Below are 23,055 nucleotides of genomic sequence, written 5' to 3'. Positions count from 1 at the left end.
GTGAAGGAGACAGATGCATGCTGACACTCAGTGGTATCACTGGGCACCAAAGGAGAAATTGGGGGATTTTCAACTTCACAGAGGATGGGGTGATTGTTTTCTTTCATCAGTCGTTGCCCTCAGAAAACAAAACAGAAACCAGAAAAGAAACATTGCCTATGGAAAAAAAATACATATAGAGGCCGAAAAGGAGGAAATAAAAGGAATGAAATTCTGCTTTTACGAAATAATTTAAATAGTCTTGAATGCCCAGAGGGCCCAGACACCATATTATGTGTTACCGAGAGGCTGCTATCTCCCAAAGGGGATATGAAATGGGAGATGAATATTATTAATCATCCCTATTTGCTATATGTTAGGAAACCGAGGAAAAGTGAAAATGAGTGATTTTACCTTCAGATTCACATGCTGTGGCAGCCACAGAGCTGGGATTGACAGACAAAAGCATGATGCCCGGCAAAGCAGAGGAGACACCAGCGGGCCGGGGGGCTCACACTGTCGAATGCAACGATGCCCAGGATCCCCATTTGCCACCTGGCAGAGGCTGGATCATCTGCTGCCTGAAGAACCCTGTAGGAGTGGCTGGGGACCCCTTTCCTGGGTCATGTCTACCGGCAATTCACCTGCTTGGCTCGGGCTGGCTCCAGTTCACTTAGAGGGACTCAAAGGGATCGAGTTGACGTTGAACCTCATTGATCAAACTGAGATTACAGAGAGCACACTAGAACATCAGATACACTAGACAGGAATTGTCTATGTAGTTTACTTCTACATCCCCAGGACCTAGAACATGGCCTGGGGCCCCACCCATATGTGTGGGATAAAGGAACAGATCATATTGCCATTTTCTCGGTGCTGGTTATGGTGACAGACACTAGAAAGAGAGAGATGAATCAGTCGGCCCTTCCTGAAGAAGTTCTGCAAGCATCTATGAGGTATTACGAAGTGGTAGGGAGGAGGAAGTTCTTTGACCAAATAAATATGAGAAGTTTGGTTTTATTTCGGAAGGATTTCTCATAAACTTCAACAAGTGAATATGGCTTGTGAATTTCCAAGATGGGCATATATTTACATCCTTTCTGAAATATAATTGATGTTGAAATCCCCCTCCCTGTTCTGCACGCACCTTCACAATGTGTACTAGGACTGGTGTTTCTTCCTTGGAGAAGGCATGGCACCTGTCCTTGAGTAACTCCTGATCTCTTGGTAGCCACTTCCATCCAAGATCTGCCGAGCAGTAACTCAGTCTTCCATGCTCACTGGTCTGAGAGATGACCAGATGATTGTAAGACCATGGCTGCCAACTATTCTACCCAGACATTTTTTCCCACTGTGGTCCCTAGATAGTCCTTACCTGGATTTCCAACCCTTAGCCCTGGAACATATGGGTAGAAGTCCTGATCTTCCTAAAGACAGCCAGTTCTAAATCTAAGCATGTGCTCACAATCTGATATTTAAAGCTGAGATAGACTCAGAAACCTTGAAGCCAGTTCTGCTCTCAGTAATTCTGACCTGGTAACACAAAGTCTAAATCCTGCCACCATGCCCGTCATCGACACAGGGATGAATAACAAAAGAAAACCGCTCTTTCAACCCCACAGCCAGAATATGCCTTCATAAGACAGAGCCCAGAGTTTGCAACACGTGGCGTTCAAAGTCCCCACATTTCAGCCTCAGTCTCCCATGTGGAGGGCCATGCATTCTGTCAGGCAGTGGACTCTACCCTTGCTGTAGTCCAAATAAATCACCAGTGCCCTGGTACTGAAGGGAGTTAATTGCATTTGGAAATACTCCGGGTACTGAGGTTGGTTTGGTCAAAGACGTGGGCAAGGGTAGGGTAACATATGCATTCACTTTCACGAAATACACTTTAAGAATAGCGGGTTCCGTGTTGCCTAATTTATAATGGATCCCACACACACTCTTTCCTGCCTTCTTTTCCTGGCGAAGAATGTGAGGAACCATGGCAGTATTTTTCTTTTAGGTATAACAGTCTGTCAGTATCAAATTCTCTGAGTCAGTGGGGAGCATATAGTGTTGATTTACTGAAAATCTGGGATTATGTCTGCTCTGTGGTGAGTAGATTTAAGAGAGGAGAGGTAAGGGTCTCAGAAAGGTGAGGAAAAACACAAATGAAAGCTAGCAGGGAAAAAATAGCTTGACAGTTAAGATACAGTGCAGCCACCATCAAAATCTTCTAGAAAGAGAAGCCCAGGAAGGAACACACTCACATACACACGAACACGCACGTACATCCGCCTCACATCCCATGTACTGGAAGATTTGCAACCTTTTCAATTAACCTCTTTCTCTTTGGGGCATTCCGGATGTGTCAATGAAGGTTTAAATACTGCCATGTTTCACGCTGGAGAGAAATTTTGACAACAGATACAAACTTTTGTTTCAGTTTTTAAGAACTGGCTTTAAAAAAAAAAAAGACTCAAGGAAAGTAAAGGGAATTCTTTTCTTCAAGGGCCCTTTGACACTTGACTACATTCCTGGACCTTTTTGTCACCAACATTTCACCATCCCGATCATATCCCTAGCCTCCTGCTCTTTCTCCCCTTTGCCTCAAAATAGCTGTCACCTTGTGTTACTTTAACCCCAAGAATATTCCCCAGGAGCCCCTCAACCTTCCCTTTCTTCTTTTACTCTTCCTCCTCTTTATCCTGTTTTGAAGTGGAATACAATAACTAAACAGAATTAAAATGTGAGGAAAATGAGTGGAATACAATAACTAAACAGAATTAAAATGTGAGGAAAATAACAGAAACCCCGTGGCAGTATCTGGGTGCTTTTGAGAAGGGATTTTGCTACCTTTCTTTTCTCTGGGGCAAGGCTCCCAGCAAGTGCTGGGAAGGCTGGAGTCATGGAAGTGGTGGCAAGTGGGTGAGGGGAGCTCTGGGGGTGATTTTGCCTCCTACCTGCTCCCTGACCCTCACCATCTCCAAGAAGTTCCTCCAAGTCTTCAGGATGGTTGGCAGGAGCACAGTGACTTTTGTCATTAAGCATCCCAGCACTGATGTTGTGACTCAGTAGCTCCAGAAGAATCGGACGAGAAAGGCAAGGGCTGAGGCTTCCATCGGCAGCTAGAAGGGATTCAATGTGTCTTTCTGAAGGCCACTGGCAGCTGCCGAGGTGAAGGATTTCGGGAATGGGGGAGGGCTGCACTGGTAAACCCCAATTGCTGTGGCCACTAAGAGACACAGCCACTGCTGAGTGTCTCTGAGCTCAAAAAGAGAGATGAGGAAAAGGAGGAAAAAGAAAAAGAGGAAAGAGGGGATAAATAGCAGTAAGGAAAATGCCACTAGCATTCTGTAACTCTAGAAAAGAATATAGAAGGCAAAGCATGGTGGCTCACTCCTGTAATCTCAGCACTTTGGGAGGCAGAGGCGGGTGGATCATCTCCTAACCTTGTGAAACCCCGTCTCTACTAAAAACACAAAGAATTAGCCAGGCGTGGTGGCACATGCCTGTAGTCCCAGCTACTCGGGAGGCTGAGGCAGGAGAATAGCTTGAACCCAGGAGGTCGAGGCTGCAGTGAGCTGAGGTCACACCATTGTACTCCAACCTGAGTGAAAGAATGAGACTGTCTCAAAAAAAAAAAAAAAATACAGAGCTATCTAGTTGTGAATGAAGCATCATTTTGTCTATTTTATTTAAATTATATATCCTTCATCTGCATACTTGAGATTCCTGTGCTTTTGCTAAGTGAACCGTCTTAGCTAGTGATGCTCCAAGACCTGCCTTCGAGTTTAGGACAGGGGTCCTCTGTGAGGAAGCCTGGGTTCTGCTGTTAGAAGCTGTAAGGCAGCCAAGGGTTGAGTCACCACGTGCCTGGAAAAACCCCAGTTTATGCCTATTGTCTTAGTGATTATGACTAATACCCCCTTTTACTAAAGTGTCCTGGTTTTAATGAGAAATTCCAGTCAGTCTGCATATAGGCAAATTAAGGCTTCTTTTAATAGGACTATCAACCGCCCCTCCCACCTTCATTGAGGCTAAAAACTGCCTGAAAATAGTTACTGCAAAATGAAATTCCAGGGCAAAGAATAACTCCTTCGAGATCATTTCTCCTCCTCAGAGACAAGTGCAGTTAGACCTCAGAAGAGCCTCCGGTTCACACACACTTGGGCCCCATTTGGACAGTATTTCTCTCTCCCTTTCCCTCTCTCTCATTTTTTTTTTTTTTATTGGTCACTTTTTTTTTTTTTGTTGCACATGAATCCAGCTATTCAAAATGGCACAAGAACCTAGTTGTGACCAATGTCATTCACAAAGCGATGTGACAAAGACAAGTGTAATAGTGAAACCCTACATAATAGCGAACCAGCAATGGGGCCCGCAGGGCTGTCCAGCTTGGGGTTCATAGGGAACCCTTAAAAATTTAGCCTTAAGAGGTGCCTTTCACTTTATTATTGAGACCCAAAAAGAATGCTAGGACTATGAAAGAAACAACTGCAACTCCTCTCAGATTCTCTTCATACTGCACGTTGCAACAAAGCCTGCCTTTTTTACATTTCAAAAGAGGCTGCTTTCTCTTTAAAAAGTAGGAGCTACTTGGTCTGATGCAGCTGCCTTTATCAACCATGAAGTTCCCAGCAAGGTGCTGTTAGTGCCTGATTAAACCTCATACCAACCCATGTCCCCCATGGTAACCCAGAAGACATCCGCTGAGACCGGGAGCGCTGATTCAGTTTAATTGCCCAGGCTCTCTGTGATGACCGGATTTCTTGTCTCTCAAGGCCTGGAATGGAAATCCATGTGATCAGATGAATTATCCGAGTGTCTTGACAGATCTGAAATATGAATATGGAGATGGCGTTGTGCTCTGCAGTGACTTATGAAACCCCGAGGGTAAAATATCTGCCATTGAAACAATTTCAGGAGTGTGTGCGTGATTCACATACAACTCGTTTTCTAATGGAACACTAATTATTAATAATCAGACCAAAAACAAGTGTGTATAATATATATATACATGTAAGATATATACATATGCATAAGATATACACATGTATATATCTATACACATATGTTTAGTTCTCTCTATATATATATACATATGCATAAGATATACACATGTATATATCTATACACATATGTTTAGTTCTCTCTCTCTCTCTCTCTTTCTCTCTCTCCCTCTGAATGGGAACCTGCAATCTCCTGGAATCTGCAACACATTTCTGCTCTACCAGAAGAAGAAATGCAAGGAAGAAGTCAGACAAGATACTCTCACAAACTTCAGGTCACCAGATTCCTCCTGGAACCTCCCTTCCTTCTGGAAAGCCATCAAAAGTAAAGGCACTGGCCCTACAGGACCACGGGGTCACTTAAGGAACATTATAGAGCGATGATTCTCAGCCTTCTCAGCTTCAAACTCCCTTCTAGAAATTGCACCCCCCATCCCACATCAGACTATTTGTTCCAAAGGCTTTTATCTACCAAAATTGAGGTGGGGGGGCTCTAAGAACAGCTTGAGATCTACTGGTCATACCCCAGAGTCCCTGTGCTGACAATGACATCTTTCCCATCCACACAAATTATCCGTCGTTAACACACAGACTTGCTATATTTCTAACCAAATCAAAGAAATTGTACTGATCTTTTCTGCAGCCTTACTCCAAGTAAATATGTGATTTCCATTAGGCTTTTTGCAATATGTAAAATATATAGACTGCCGTTACCACCTTCAGGACTTCTGGGTGTTTGGGGACCCTTAAAGGAATCACTCCTATGCCCAAAATTAGTTTGAAGATGAAAATTATAGCTAAGGGGGGAAAGAAGTGTTGGTGTAATAAGATATTTAAAAGCAAAAAATTTTTCCCATCTGGGTAGGTCCGGGCCTAGCATTGGAGAAAGGGATGTTTTCAAAATGAGAGTAACTGCTAAAGCAAAATGTGTAAAACTGAGACACTGGGCAAAGAAGGGAAGCATGTTGGTTTATAAGAGAAAACAATTCTACTGTGTTAAACTGTTTCCCCTGAAATAACATTTCCACTCAGCTGGGAAATTTTCTGGGGTCCCCAAACTTCATTAGGTTTTTAGCAACTACCCCAAGGAGAACCCAAACGGCAGGGAATAGTTACATGATTGACATGCATTGGGTGACAGAAATAAAGGAAGCTGCACATGCTTTTGTTAATTAACATGTTTTTTCCTCAGTGCTGTAAGGAGGGAAATTGGAAATCTGTAATCAAGCAGATCTCTGAGTTTTCCAAGAACGGCTGTTCTCTTCCCAACCAGGGTTAAAAGACAATTTGTTGCACTCTGTGCAAATCCTGACTTGGTTCCTGTCTTACTTAAGTAAGATTTCAGAAGTAGTCATAAATCTTTTAAAAATATTTATTATTCATTCATTTTGGGGCAGATTTTATGATTCTAAAACTCCAGGATCTGTTTGAAAGTTTCCTGAGTTTCAAGTTTCATAGAGAAAGGTTGACAGGGAACCAAATTCCACCAGTGGTTTGGTGGTGTGTGAGCACAGGCCATCAGCCAGAACATTCTAACATGTCTACAAAGGGCATGATTTGGGGTCGTCTCTGCCGAGAAATTCTATGGACTAGGGGGAAACACTTTCTTCCTTTCCCCAATACTGACTTGGACTAGTTTCTAAAAATGGACAGAAATGCCTCATCAGCTTTGTGATAAATCCAATCACCTTGTTAATAAACAGAAAAGGGAACTATCAACACAACTTATTTTCCACTAGCTAGTTAATGCAAATAGGCAAGCTAATGGGCAAAATTCTGACTTTATTTTATTTATTGCTTTACTCCACACCAAATGTAAATGTAAAAGGCTCCTGAATTGGGTGCCTTATAATCTCGGTCCACTGATGGATTTTCTAGAAGCAGACTTACATTTCCCCCAAAAGAGAACCCTGTAAACATAGACATTGCTCTGTGTGGATATCAAATCTGTGTCTCATGCACGGGGTGCAGCGGATGCAGAAACCCACATCCACCTTCAGGAGAGGCAGCCTGGAGGAGTAGCATGAAACAAGACAAGAAGATTTGGTGGATGGATTTTCGAAAAATATTCCTTACAGCCAAGTCTATGAGGCTAGGGGACAGTCTTCCAAGGGAAGTGGTGGGAACCCCACAGTTAGCAGCATTTAGGAGGGGCCTTGCTGGAGCTATGGAAATGTAACCCTAGGTTAAAAACTGTCCTGAAAAGGGAAGAGGGGAGACAGGTTTAAGGGATTCTTTCAGCTCTAATTTCTAACAATCTTTTTAGACTACAGAGAAAAATAAATAAATAAATAAATAAATAAATGAAACAGGAATAAAAGGAACAAAAATCAGAAGAGAAAATAATGTTAAGGCACAACTTTAAGAAACACACCAGAAGGCCCTCATGATCTCCCAGCCACTGTTCCATCCAAATGCCACGTAGGGTGCGCGAGCTGAAAATCGAGTGGGTGGAAGGGAGAGCCCTCTCAACTGACTGTGAACAAATCCTGCGAACTCCAGAGCCATTTATCTAAAACAAGTGCTGAAAGAAAGGAAGCCCAAGATGGGGTAGCCACTAAGATAGATTTCCTTGTGGAGTTTGGCTATTTCTCCTCACTTTTAATCAATGCAATCCTGTCTACACAGCCTACTTTCCTTAGCAAAGAAGTCTGGACTTCTCTGAGCTTGCTTTTTTTCCTTTCTTTCTTTTTTTGTTTTTAACTAAAGACATATTGGCAATATCATGGTACATGACTTCCCAGATTTCTAGCAAGCAGAGTCATAGATAGCCTGAATACCAGAGTGCTAGCTGCTTCACGCCAGTTGAAATCGGCCTAGATTAAACATGTAATCGATATAGTATTCCAGCATGAATAGGCAGGATCTGTGTATTTATACTGGTATGTGTGTGTGTGTGCATGTGTGGGCGTGTGTATGGTGAACAGTAGACATTTCCATACTTCGGATTTTTTCTTTAACTGGTGAAAATAACTGTGACCTGAATAGAGAATGAACCAGGCTCCAAAAAGGCAGTTTTCCTGAACATGTACAGACAAAGGAAATAGTTTCCTTACCAGAAAGGAGTCACTTGAAAGCTTTTAGGCCAGACCCTGCTCGGGCTCAGATTTCTTTTCTTTTAGCCCTTTGATGAACAACTCATATGGAGATTCAAGCGTCTTGTGCCTGGTTTGAATTTAAGCTGTTGCTGACTTTAGTGGAAAACTTTCATAAACTCCACTCAGGCTTTCTTCCTTTCCCCACCACTGCTGACCAGGTTTTGATATATCTTTGGATATTCATCGTGAATCATTCATTCTCAGTGTGATCATTATTATCAACTTGACAGAAAACAATTTTTCCCCAAGAAAGACTGAATTCAGTCTTCTCCTTTCTTCTGGGGCTCTGAGCTCTGTCGTTCTTCTGGAGCAGGGGGAGGGGGAGGCGGGGCTGGGGGACTACTGGATGCAGGAAGAAGGATGGAATGGGAGTGAAGCCTGCCGACAGCTGCTAGAGATCGCCTATCTCCGTGGCAGTATTATTGCTGGGACAATACCACATGGATCTCGTCCAGTACCCTAGCAAAATGGCATTTTCTCCACGTGCCAAAGCCTTTCTTCAGGAAGGAGGTGGGTAGAGAGTATAGTTTTCAAGTAAAGCCTTTGCTCTCAAAACAGGACCCTTCCTGTGGCTCACTTGAGAATAATGCCCTGAAGGATTTCCTCCCTCTTTTCTGGGCTCTTTGGTGACAGTTAAAAGTCTGCAATGCCCCGAACACTTTGTTCGGGAACCTGTGCTGCCTTTGGAATTGTGCAGTGAAAAACAAGAGCCTTGGAATCAATCCAGCCTGGATTTGGAGCCCAGCTCTGCCACTTACGTGGGTAACTTTAATAACAAGTCTTCCTGCTCCTCGGTGTATAAGTGAATTTGAGATATCCTCAATTTCGGATATTGGAAAGATTAAATGAGATCACGCTTCTAAAGTTCACTGTCTCTGCTTCATTCTTCCTCTCTGACCCTTTGCTCTTGTTGATAACTCTGCAAATTCTCCTGGTCCTACGTAACTAAAACAATTGTGTCCCGTCCAAGAATGGAGGATCCAAGAATGATCCCTAGGGTGTGTGGGGCCTGAGGCAAATCACATGGCGTGTCCTCACTCCCAACGTGTTTACAAAGACACCATCAGATTTAAGCGATTTTGAGAGCAGGTTTGAGTTGAAGATGAAAAACATCGCCGAAAAGGAGAAGTCTAAGGAATATGTGTGGAAGCAGGAAAAGGGTGCATCCTGTCCGGCCTCGGGGTGGCTGTGTGGGGCGCTGTAAGATGCTCCACTCCCAGCAGCACTGATCCCCAGGGGCCCCTGAATTCAGCTCAGGACTTGCTCATCGCTGCAGCGCAGGCCCCCACCCCTGCCCCGACCCGAAGCGGACATCTTGATTGGCCAAGACCCCAGGAGTGGCTCTCACAGGAACGCTCCTCACTTGCAGTTCTTGAACTTCCGGAGGCTCACTTGCCACAGTTCTTGTATAAACTTTACTGCAAACGAGCCAAGTAGTTTGTATTTGTCTTTATAATGGTGCAAATCCAACAGGTAGCTACCCACACACCCACTTCAATTAAAAATATATAAGACCCACCGCACGCAGTGGCTCATGCCTGTAGTCCCAGCACTTTGGGAGGTCAAAGTGGGCGGATCATCCGAGGTCAGGAGTTCGAGAACATCCTGGCCAACATGGCAAATCACATCTCTACTAAAAATACAAAAACTAGCCAGGCATGGTGGTACATGTCTGTAATCCCAGCTACTCAAGAGGCTGAGGCACAAGAATTGCTTGAACCCAGGTGGCAGAGGTTGCAGTGAGCCAAGACTGCACCACTGCACTCCAACCTGGGTAACAGAGCAAGACTCCATATCTGTCTGTCTATCTATCTATCTATCTATCTATCTATCTATCTGTCTGTCTGTCTGTCTGTCTGTCTGTCTATCTATCTACCTACCTACCTATATTATTTATATATATAAATTACATCCCATTTTAAAAACCAGGCTGGGTGTGGTAGCTGTTGCCTGTAATCCCAGCACTTTGGAAGGTTGAGGCAGGAGGATCGCTTGAGCCCAGGAGTTCAAGACTAGTCTGGATAACATAGTAAGACTTTGCCTCTATCAAAAAAATTTAGCTGGGTGTGGTGACATGCATCTGTCGTCCTAGCTGCTTGGGAGGCTGAGGCAGGTGGATCATTTGATCCCCAGAGGCTGAGGGTGTAGTGAGCCATGATTATGCCACTGTACTCCAGCCTAGGCAACACAGCAAGACCCTGTCTCAAAAAAATAGAGAAAGAAGAAAGGAGAGGAGAGGAGTAGGAGAAAGAGAAACAGAAGAGAAGAGAAAGAGAAGAGGAGAGAGGAAAGGAAGGAAGGAAGGAAGGAAGGAAGGAAGGAAGGAAGGAAGGAAGGAAGGAAGGAAGCCCTACAGAATATAACCACATAGCTGAGGCTTCCCTTTGAACACAGCCCATTGGTGTAGGTGTTTCCTAAGGCTGCTCCAACAACTTACCATGACCTAAGTGGCTTAAAACAAGACAAATGTGTTCTTTTGCCATTCTGGAGGCCAGACAGAGGAAATTAGTCTTACCAGTTCAAGTCAAGGTGTCAGCAGGACTGTTCTTTCCAGAGGACCTAGGGGGAGAACATGTTCCTTGATTCTTCCAGCTTCTTGTGGCAGCTCCATCCCTTGGCTTGTGGCTACATCTACTCCAGGCTTTGTCTCTGGGGTCACATGCTTTCTCTTCTGGAATCAAATCTCCCTCTGCTCTCTCTTATAAGAACACTTGGAATGGCATTTAGGGCCCACTATAATAATGAGGATAATCTCTCCATCTTGAACTCCTTGATTTAATCACATCTGCCAAGTCCCTCCTGCCATATGAGGTGACACTCACAGGCTTCAGGGCATAATGACGTGAACATCTTTGGGGACCTTTATTTAGCCTACCGCAAGTGGAAATCCTCCTTCGTTAACAATAGACAACAGTTGCCTTGTTACAAAGTGTTTCTTGCCCAATAGAATGGAAAAACAACCACTCTCTGGCATTCTATTTTTTTTCCATTCTAAATCTATAATACACATGCAACACCAGTATATTACATGGGCACATCATATTCTGCTACTGCCATTATCTCTGCCATCTCAGGAAAGGAGCTGAGAAGTGGATTCTAAAGATAGTGACAATCTAAGACCTCATTCTCCTTTATGCAGAATGACTGAACACAAACATCTCAGACTTTCTCCATCATGTTAAAATTGATGATGTGCTCCAAGTCTGGCCAGAAAGCTGTGCTTTCCCAGTCACATAAAAACCTAAATTTGTACCTCCTTAAGGGACAAAGAGTGGCATTAAAGCTAGGAATGGTTGTCCAGTTAAAAAAAACAGGAGGTTGTAAGAAAACAGCTATTTAAAAGCCACTCTGATATGACCTGCTCCCCAAACAATTCATTGCAGGGTCACAGTCATTGTTGCCAGGTGGCATAACATTTATTATTATGGTGTCCTGGGCTCCTTGGATTGGTAACAGACATATCTATTCCTCAGAGGATGAGCAAAGGTTGATAATGTCCTCTTACCCTAGGCGAGCTGAACTTCAACTGTCAAGATACTGGTTGACATTAAGACTTTGCAACACCTATTATTGTCTGTCACCTCCAGAGATAAACTCTCTCGTGACTGGTTTCTCACGTCGCCAGCCACTGATGCCATTTACTCTATCTCTTTTGTAGACTGGCTCTTGGTTTCCTGATACTGTCTGTCTGGCTGGGTTTGGTCATATGCTCAAAGCTAAATTCACAGACCTCCAGACCTCACAGTGTGATGGGATAGGAAATGATCAGAGGGGCCTGGACGGAGTTAGACTGTCAGAGAAACTGCAAATCAGCAAAAGAACGAAAGCCCCTTGACCCTGAGCACATCTGCCACGTATTTAATTCTACGTTCTTGCCAAGCCCTGAAAACCCTGGCTGGGGAGACTTGGGAGTGAATGGGGTTATGAAGTCTAGGAGAACGTAGAGGTGAGAAGGCTGGCGGGCTGCCGGCTGCTGCGCTCCCCTCCCTGGCAGGGACTGGGTGTAGGGTCGGTGGTGGCGAAGTGGACCCTGCCAGACGTGGACATAGTTAGGGACACAAACGTAACCAGCTATGTGCGGGTGTCTGGATGACCCGCCGCAAGTTGTACTGCATCAATTTTATTTGATCGCTTCTTTGCCAGCTGGCTCCAGACCAGAGCAAGCAAATGAGTTTTTCCCTGTTCCTTGGGGTTTCTGATCTCAGGGCCACGTTAAGGAGATCCCAACATTTGGGAGGAAGTGAGCCTGTGTGTTCCTGAGTTCCTGAGTGGCTTCTCATTTCCACATCTTAGGGTCAAATTAGAAATGGGTGCAGAAAGGTTTTGTTTAGGAAATGCCACAGGGACCTTCTTGATAGGGCTGCACCTACTCCTCCAGCCTCCTTCTCACCTCCTGCTATCTCCTGCATTTTAGTTCCAGGAAGACTGAGGATCTGTTCTTGGTTTCTTTTCACTGCTCTTGACGCTCCCAGCTTTCTTATCTGGTTCAAATGTCACTGTCTCTGGGAAGCTTTCCTGGATTTCCTAAGTGGACTTAGTTTACCCTTCTAAGTTGTCTCTTAGCATACCTCATATTCTTTATCATTTGAGGAGCTAGAATAATTCATTGATCTATGCTTCCTACTAACCAAAAGGTGTTTGAAGATAGAAATCCCATTATATTCCCAGTCTGGCACACGGCAATGATTCAATAATTGTTTGGCTAGGAGAGGACATTCCCAAATTAGACACTAGTTTTTGGTATAGACCTGGGCTGTGGACCTTTGGTCATGGTAACAGACTGTGTGATGGCGGCACCACAGGGGGAAACCTTGAGCTTCAGGGAGTTTAAAAAAGAAAGAAAGAAAGAAAGAAAAATGGCCCCAACTAATCTTTTAAAACTTTTAGTTGCCTAGGAACATTATTTTGGGGAGGTAAAGATAGAGATGCTGGATGAACACAAGGCAATCAGTTATGTACCCAGCACAGGAAACTTGACCACCCTGGAGATGCCAACAGGAATTCTGCCCAATTCAGGTGCTCCACACTGAATGCACCTATGCAAATTCAATTAAATCTCTCCTTCAGAAAAAATAAAGAAAAGTCAAATAAAGATGAGAGATAATAAAGTTCTAAAATACTTTGTGGGCATACCTACTTTTCTTATACCCTCATTAGACTGAGGCCTATGATGTGTTCTGGTCAATGGACTGCAACTGGAAGTGACATGCACCACTTGTGGGCCAAAGCATAGAAACGGAGGCAGAATTCTCCAGGCCCTTGCTTCCCTGCTGTGGTGATCATGGAGGACTCATGCTGAGATGGTGAAGCAAAAGGATCAAAGCAGCCTGGATCACTGAGTCACCGCATGGAGAATAGCAGTGTCTTGGAGAATTGCCCAAACCCACAGCTGAGTTTGTGTGGGTGAAAAATAAATGTTTACTGTCATGAGCCACTGAGTTCTGGGGTGGGAAACAGCCTATCCTGACTACAGCCGGCAAGTTGTTCTAAAACACTTTCTTGCATGCTTATGAAATAGACCACTACTCAGTGTCAGAAGGATTCAGCTGATTGTTTCTTCAACTTCATGGTGAGTAATTAGCACTCACCTTTACTTGAGAGCCCAAGGAACCTGGAAGGCTGATAGGCTCAGGGTGAATTCAGTGAGCATGTTGTGGAAAATTGAGAGGAGAAGCACTGACATATGGGGCTATAAACATCTGTGCACCTTCCTTACACAAATTCTTGAATTATAGTCTCACAAATCAGTCATCAGATGGCGGGGACAGAGATGATGGAGGATAGCGGTGGGATCATATATTTAACGCTTTGGGATATCTTGCCATAGGCCTTCGAAAGCCCCCACCCCTTACACCATTATTTGACCTCTGTGTGTGTTTATTACTTAATACTTATTAAATGCTTAATAACTACACATTCTTATTTGGTGCAGGGATGTTTTCTTGGCCAGGCTCCTGAATGTATTCATCCCATATGGATATTGCTTAGCCTCCATGACCCACTATTTATTAATGTAAATATCAGACTTCTGAATAGAGCAAGTGTTCAATATGTATCCTCTGAATGAACAAATACATTGCACTCTTATCTTACCCCGCCTTAGAGCTTGCAAACACAGAATTCACTCACCTGAGCTAAAGAAAGTAATTACCTTTTAAGTAAACAACTACCTGGTTGTCTATTTCAAACTCTATGAGAAATATTCTAGAATTTCTTTTCCTCAAAAACATGTAATTATTATATAGAACTAGAAGGGAAATAGGCTTCATTTGCAAACAACCTTAAAATACACAATCTTCTCTCTCTCTTTTCCTCTGTAGGCTCCACGAGGCATTTCCTATTAAAAATTGCAGCTCTGCTTCTTACCACCTTTGCCCTCTTCTCCGCTCTGACTTTAAATTCAGGAGATGGTTTCCCTGGGGAATATAGATCCTAGTGCCATGTGATCTGGCCTAAAGGGTAGTGTGACAGAGCGAAACAAAAGAGGATGCTAACCTTGCCTTTCTCCCATTCACACGCACGCCTCCCCACTGAATGCCAGAGACTTGCAGCGAGCAATGCTCCACCATCTCAGAAATACCTATTAGTTTATGTGATTCAATCATTGGCAAGACGGACTCTGAAACTGAAGGGTGACATGAGTTAGCAAAATGTCTGGTGTTTGAAAGGGACTAGTGAGAAATGTATTTTTTTATGACAGTAACTGCTTTCATCTTTTCTTACTATAGAATTATTGCTTATCATGGAAGAAGCAAAAAACATACAGTAAATCAAGAAGACAGAAAAATCATTTCAATCTAATCCTACAGATACTGTTATTAACATGTTAGTTTGAAATGTTCTCTCTCAACCTCTCTCTGTCTCTCTCTCCCCATTCTCCTTTCCTCTTTCTCTCTTCGAATGCATGCCTACTCAAATGTAACTATTTATCTATAATTTAATATTATCTCAATAACATTAATTACCTTAAGAAATCAGAATTTGTTTTCTGTTGTATAGTTGTTATACAACTATACAAATGAACACACTAAATACAATAAAATTAGGAAACTATCTTGATATATTGCTCGAAGTTAGACAGTATGACACTGAAATCATGATTGACAAGAGACAAGTAGACCAAAGAGATGGTTAAAATGCTGATGCTCAGAGGTGGAGCTGTAAAAATGGAAGAGGGACATGTGCAGCCACTTTAGGGAAATCTAACATTCATGTGGACTTTTCTTCTATGTGAAGCTGAAATGTAGTTCTTTTCACTATTTTTTCAAATCTCTACTGCCTTCAGTGATCTTTCTGGAAGACATCAAGGAAAGGTGCTTTGTTCCACTCCACACTTCCGGAGTGATGTCCTGTGGTATCAACCCAGGATGGCAAAAAGGAAGACAAGATGATCTGCTCTCTGACCTACTTCAGTGACTGTGTAAGCTCAGGGTCAGAAGCATGGAAGAAAGCAGTAAGTGGCCACCCCTCCATCCTGAGGACTGGACCTCAGGAAGAGAGTCCCTGGAGAGAACTGGAGAAAGAGAGATAATGTGAAATAGGGTTGGAGTGAATTTAATTTGAACTTCAAAGGGTAAGATGCTGTTGACCTTCATCTAGGTTGCATGTTCATAGTTTTAAAAAGTGGTATCGTACTGTTTCTCTTATTTCACACTCTATGGATTCTCATGTAACAAATATTTGAAGGCCATTCATGCCAAATATATATATATATATATATATATATATATATCCATAAACATGATGTTGGGGGTGTCTGTGACAGAGATTGACCACTCCGTACAAGTAACAGATGCTGCTTCTGGGCGGAAGAGGTGAAAAAAGCATGCATAGTTTTTCAGTTTCCCACTCCCCCCCGCCACCCTTCTAGCAATCATGGAAGAGGCTTTGTATTGAGATGATAGTGCTAAAAGATGAGAGTGGACTGCTGAGTCATCATGTGGAGGACAGACGGCTGCCTGTAGTGCCATACAGACTCTGTGGGAAAGAGACACATGTTGTTGGTTAAGTCCCTGAGATGTTTGGAGTTGTTACTGCAGCATTAATAAGCCTACTCTGACTAACATATTGGTCACCAAACCCATTTTCCCCTTTTCCTGGTTACTTAGCTAGATGACATTTCACAGTTCCTTATAGAAAATTAGATCAGACTTGGTGACTCAATTTTGGCCAATGGATTGTGAGCAAAAGCTAAGCATGTTTGTTACTTTGGGGTTGAGATGAATAAGAAGTAGGCATATCTTCTCTTCTTCACTTTCTCCTGATGACCATGAAGCACAGGAGATGAAGGAGTCACAAGTTAAAAAAAAATCTGGATCCTTGAAATACTGCTTAGAAGAGAGCTGCCCACCATTTGGGATCACTTGTGTTGGATGTTATGGGAGTGACAGCAAATTTCTATGATTTTTGAGCCATTACACATTTTTAGTTTTGTTTACCACAGCAGACCACATTAACTTTTAAGGAAATTTGTATTTGGAAGTAGAGTGCTTCAATAAGTGAAACCTGAAATCAATGTCATTTGGCTTAGTGATGGAATGGGAGGAAGCAAATAAATGCGTGGTCTCCTTTCTTTGAAATGAAGGCTGAGTACCTCATTATATGTTGGCAAAACATTTAGCAAAGTTGTTGCCTGCAATAACTTGGAAGGCTGATCGTGTCCATAACGCAAGAAAACTGTTGGCCAGAGTCAGTAAAGTATGTGATGGCTACTATTATATGGTTTTAGTAAGGTTTTATAAGAAAAAGTGATGCTGAGGCCAGAACTGGCTAGTTTTCAAGCACAGATGACAGACACTGGAGAGATTACATTTCTGGACTTAATGAAATAATTAAACTTTTATCTGTGGACATTTCTGGTTTTGTTTTTTTTACAAAAGCTATCATTACTTTAATTCATATGGCTGCAGAGTATTTTATTGTATAACTATCTCACAATTTGTTTAAACAAATCTCTACTGATGACCATTCAGAATGTTCCCAATTGCTTTGCCATTGCTAAAAGCTCTACTTTGGATATCCTGATACTACAATTTGTCCACTTGTCTGATTATTTTCTTACAATTTATTATTGTAATTGGAAGTGCAGGGTTAAAGAACATGGGCATTTTAAACTTAATATATTCTGCCCAATATTCCTGAACAAAGTTTACATCATTTTGAAATTCTATCATCATAGCCCAACATCAGATGCATTATCATTATATGCATCTTTAAAATAGAGAAGCAAAAATCATGCTGTTTCGTTGCTGTTGTTTTGCTTTTGTAATTAGTGAGGTCTAACATAACTTCATATGTTTATAGACACTTGCATTTGGTCATCTGCGAACTGAACTTCCGTCTTGAGACATCTGTCTTACTTATTTAGAAGGACTCAGTTTAGTTTATCTGGGGAACTCCTACGTTATGGCTCTTCTTCTGGCATAAGTACAAATAGCATCTCCTTTCACTCTCCAAAGTACTTTGGTCTGAACAATAAATTATATGGGTACCCTGGATATAACCCCTAAATTTTGTCCAGTTTTTCTTTATGATTTCCAGCTTCAGTATCATACTTTGAAAAAAAATTCCCATTTCAAGATTTCAGAAATAGACACCTAGCTTTTCCTGTATTCATTTTATGCTTTTGTTATTGACGTGGGAGCACAATGATGCTCTCTCACACTCTTCAGGTCTTCACTCAAATGTCACCTTTTCCAGTTAAATTGCATCCCACGCCTACCTACTGGGGAAACACTAACTCCATGCATAGCTTTATTTTCCTTCATACTATTTGTCACCATTCAAGCTACTATACATTTCACTTATTTATTTCAATGTCTCCCTATCACCATTGAAAGGGAAGCTCCATGAGGGTAGGAATTTTTGAGAATTTTGCTGTTGTTTTTAATTGTTGTATCTCTAGGAGCTGGCATATAGTAAGTGTTCAACAAAACACATGTTTAATAAGTGAAATTAAAGCTTCAATCCATCTGACACTTGTTGTAAGATATAGAGTAAGTGCTCAGCTTACCTTAATCCTTCTTTTCCTTATTGAATTAAAATCTCCTTTAGCATATACTCACTCTATCTTCTGGTACTATACATTTTGTTACATTAACCAGTCTCTCTATTCCTTCACCAGCATTATATTTTGAACATATATGCCATTAACCTATTTCACAGTGTATTGTAAGAGAAATTCTTCAATAATCTTCTTTATTTTTAGTTTTTCTATCTTTGTCTTCAAGTAATTACTCAAAGATAAAACAGACATTTGTCATATTTCCATTGACACTCTATTGGGGATGATTGGAATCATATTTAAATTATAGATTGATTTAAAGAAAATTTACATTTCTATGTTTAGCGCTCTTCCCCAGAATAACATACAAAGATCCATTTTCAAGGTAGGTGTGTGTGTGTGTGTGTGTGTGTGTGTGTGTGTGTGTGTGTGTTTTAGTTATGGTAACACTAATTGCCGAAACAGGTAACTTCTAAAAATGCGGTGGCTTAACACAAGAAGACCAAGCAAGCATTCGCAAGGCTGCATGCTAGTCCATGATGCAGGGATCAAAGATTATTTCATGTTGTCATCCTGTCCCTCCTTCTCCCTTGCCTCAGCATCCTTCACCAGGAGATAGAGAAAAAACAGCAAATAGGATATACCTGTTTCTTAACCACTATGGTCCAGAATAGGCATATATTGTTCTTACCGTAGACCTTTCCCAACGTTTTGAAGAAATTAAAGAAAAAAAAAATCAGAGGAGTAAGAACTGGAAAGAAAAAGACAAGGAAGATATCATTTGTAAGTGATAGGACCCTTATATAGAAAAAGAAGACTCCATGATTTTACATCTAACGGTTTGCCCGATTTGAGATCAATTTATAAAACTAGTAGTATTTTTTCTGTAATACCCAAATATAAAATATAACAAAAACTTATTTGTCTTAATAGCAAAACAAATTTTTAAAAACCCACAAAATGACAACGAACACACAAATCACAGCAAACACATAAGACCTCTATAAAGAAGAATTCAAAACTCATAAAAGAACTTAATTTTAAAAGACTTGAATAAATAGTGATTATATGCTCTTGGATGGAATGACTTAACAGTAGAAAAATGTCTCTTCTCCAAATTTTATATATACATAAAAATATATAATATATACATAAATATATATATTTATTATATTTATTTATATTTATCAATATAATATATATTGTTTTTATGTAGGTATTATAGAAATTAAAGACAATCTGAAGTAAATTCCAGCTACATTTGTTTAGGAACCTGATAAGAGTATTCTGAAAAGCATATAGAGGCCGGCCACGGTGGCTCATGCCTGTAATCCCAGCACTTTAGGAGCTGACGTGGGCAGATCACTTTAGGTCAGGAGTTTGAGACCAGCCTGGCCAACATGGCAAAACCCAATCTCTACTAAAAATACAAAAATTAGCTGGGTGTGGTGGCATACACCTATAGTCCCAGCTACTCAGAAAGCTGAGGCATGAGAATTGCTGAACCCAGGAGGTTGCAGTGAGCCAAGATTATACCACTGCACTCCAGCCTGGGCAACAGAGTGAGACTCCATCTTAAAAAAAAAAAAAAAGCTATAGAGGAATAAAGTTACACAAATTTGAAAAAAGAACAGGAAAGCAAAGAGAAATTGCTTCATTCTCTATAGTAATAAAGTCAACAGAATAAAATGAAGAGCTCAGAGACAGATACACAATTTAATGTGTGATAATGGTGCCATCACAAAGAAATAGGGAAAATATACACAATTAATAGATGGTGTTCAAAAAATTGATTACTATATGAAAAAAAATAAAAGTTGACATCTACCTAATACCATAAACAAATATACAGATGGATTAATAAGCTAAGCATAAGTAAAACACTGAAAATAAAATAACAGAAGTACACATAGGGAAATAGCTTTGTAACCTAGGAGTGAGGAAGAATTTCTTAAAATCCTGAAAATACTAACAACAAAGTGAAAAGTGGCATAACTTGATACCACTGAAATGAAAGGCTATAGCTCAACAAAGAAAACTATGCATAAAATTCTTAGATATGTGAAAGACATTTGCAAGTTCAAAAACAACCAAGGGCCTAATATCAAGAGAAGAGGTATTGAAAAACCAACAGGAAAAAGACAGGAACACAATAGAGAAAGGTTTAGATGAACTAAGAAATTTCTAGAAAATAAACCTTAAAGGGCCAACAAGTAAATGAAGTTATGCTCAAATGCAGTATATTTTGATAACTGCAAATTTAAATGGCAGTGATATATGTTACACCCTTCACATTGGGACAAATTGGAAGGCTGGACAATGCCAGGTGCTGGCAGGTGTATGGCTATACGTAAGCTTCCACCACACAGAGGGTAGTAGAGACTGATGCAGACATTTTGGAGAACACTCTGTTAATATTTGGTCAAAATGTGTGTATGTATACCCCATGAGCTAGTAATCTCACTGCTGGAATACCTCTTAACAAACTTTACACGGTTGTACTTTTCTTTTTCTTGCCTTATTTCCCTGGCTAGGATCTCAGTACAATGTTAAATACATGGGGTAAGAATAGATATTTTTGCTGTGTTCTTAACTTTAGGAGGAAAATGTTTGATCTTCTCCATTAAATATATTATCTGTAGGTGTTCGGTGATGCTCTTGATTAGCCATCATTTCTTCAAATATTTTCTTTCCTTTTCTCATTCCTTTTCTTCTGGGATCCCAATTACATGTATATTATGCTACTTGATACTGTACTACAGGTCACAGAGTCTTATGCAAGTTTTTCAGTCTTTTTCTCTCTGCATTTCATTTTGCATAATTTCCATTGCTGTGTTTTCAAATTCATTGTTATGTTATTATGTAGCATATAATTTGAGGTAAGTTTCATTCCAGTAAAACTTTCTTGTCATATGTTGTATTTCTTAATTTCCAGAATTTTTATTTTGTTTTCTCATACGTTCTATTTATTTCTTCATGTTTTCCTTTAAATCCTTGAACATATTTACAGTTGTGGTTTTAAACGTCATTTTCTGACAATTTCATCAACTCTGTCATTTCTATATCTGTTTCTATGACTGAATTTTTCTCTTCATTATGGGTCACAGTTTCCTGCTTCATCTCTCTTATAATTTTTGATTAGATGATCAGATGCCACATATTATGAATATTATGTTTCTGAGTATTTGGATTTATTAGCTTTATTTTAAGGAGTATTTGATTTGGGGGGGAGGGAGACAGTTACATTACTTGGCTTACTCCATTTGAGATTTGTTTTTAAAATTTATTACAATAATTCTGAAATAGTTTTATGATTTGTTTTTTCTTCTTTAGCCTTTACTACATAGTTTGCTTCTTTTTCTCATCACACATGGTTTTATTGTGAAAAAACTTTAATGTATAGAAAAGTTGACAGAATGGTATTCAATGAATAGCCATATACTCACTGCTTAGATACACTGAATATTAAAATTTTACCATGTTTGATTAATCTATCTGTAATAGTCTGTATTTATCTTTTTCTCACTATTCGAATGTATACTTTTTTCTTCAATTTTTCTAAATGTTACTATTATGTCTTTATGTACTTTCTTAAACCTACCAAACATTTGCCTCATCTTTTCATTTGTTCCCTAAACAAATGAGAAAATATATGTATTTTTTTCCTGCCACTCACTCCCTCTCTTCCTGGTATGTGTGTGCACATGTGTGTAGGTATGTAGCTTTCCTTAAGGTTGTATCCATATCTACTATATTCAATATATTGTTTTTATTATATATGTAGTTTATCACAAATTTAATATCTAATTTTTGTTTTGTGATCACAACAAACATAGTTATTTAAACTCAGATTTGTGTTTAAAATGGGATTTGTGATATATGGATTCCAAAGGGGGCCATGGAATGATTTCTATAGATTTCTGAATAACACCAAGTAGTAAATACATTTTCAGGTATCTGGAGTGCATTTCTTTCTGAGAAAGTCCATGTCTTCCTCAGAATCTCCTAGGGGTGAAGAACATATTAAGTAATCCATAATCACAGTCCTTTTATACCGTAACTTCTCTATTCTTTTTTATTCATCTTTCACGTTGCTAGAAAGCCTGTACAAATGACCTTTTCCAGGAATTGTTCATTGGCAATATACTTCCCAAGTTCTCACTTTTGTGAGTAAGACTTTCATTTGCCTTTACCAGAATAACAGCTCTGCTGTTTATGGGATACTTGGCCACAGCTTTCCTTCTTAAAATTCTCTAATACTGCTATGTGAATACTGGACTAGCTGGATGGTTGGTTACATGTTTTTTCTGGCCGGATGTTTGTGACAATAGGTGGCATTTACCAAGTACTTATTATGTGCCAAATAACGGGCTAAGTGCTTTTGCAAACGTTTTTGTATTTCAACCTCATTGTAATCTTGTAAGTTACATACTACCTGCTTAATATCACAGCAGGGCAGCTTAAACCCAGGTAATCTGACTGCAGTCTTAAGCAGTGCTATTCTGACTTGAAGGATTATTTTTCTTGTTGTCTTTAAAGTTCTATACGTTGGCTCAGAGACACTTTGGGTTTGACAAATTCTTTCCATTTGGCTTGCTACAGTCAGTGTTCACCACCTGTATATTCTTCTTTTTGTGTTTATCATTTCCGACTTCTGCAGGCACACAAACTATGTGCTGAATCTTCATTGTTTGATTTCCACGGCTATTACCTTTACTCTGATCTTTTTGTTTCCTTTGTCTTTCTTTCTTCATTCTGAGTTACTTTTTTTCCAGGATAGTTCTCTACGGATTCTATTTTTTTTTTTTTTTTTTTTTTGAGACAGAGTTTCACTCATGTTACCCAGGCTGGAGTGCAATGGCGCGATCTCGGCTCACCGCAACCTCCGCCCCCTGGGTTCAGGCAATTCTCCTGCCTCAGCCTCCTTAGTAGCTGGGATTACAGGCACGCATCACCATGCCCAGCTAATTTTTTGTATTTT

At 40.6% G+C, this 23,055-nt stretch overlaps 2 long non-coding RNA genes across 2 annotated transcripts in view; one reads left to right on the top strand and one right to left on the bottom strand.

Moving 5' to 3' along the window:
* Window positions 1-3,939: 3,939 nt before the first annotated feature.
* The window catches only part of LOC116561401, a 32,351-nt gene continuing 13,235 nt past the window's right edge, over window positions 3,940-23,055 (bottom strand). The window contains exons 2-3 of the long non-coding RNA XR_004273414.1: window positions 10,587-10,769; window positions 3,940-4,799 (exon numbers count right to left, since the gene is read on the bottom strand). This is a non-coding gene — a long non-coding RNA (uncharacterized LOC116561401). The remainder of the gene's footprint in view (window positions 4,800-10,586; window positions 10,770-23,055) is intronic.
* Window positions 9,598-10,117, top strand: LOC116561402. Its single transcript, XR_004273415.1, has 2 exons — window positions 9,598-9,632; window positions 10,058-10,117. It is a non-coding gene; the product is annotated as an uncharacterized LOC116561402 (long non-coding RNA).

Source organism: Sapajus apella, unplaced genomic scaffold (genome assembly GCF_009761245.1).
Source record: "Sapajus apella isolate SASKATOON/1434 unplaced genomic scaffold, GSC_monkey_1.0 scaffold29, whole genome shotgun sequence".
NCBI lineage: Eukaryota > Metazoa > Chordata > Mammalia > Primates > Cebidae > Sapajus > Sapajus apella.
Note: the sequence above shows the minus strand (reverse complement) of the source record. Positions and strands in the feature narration are given on the sequence as shown.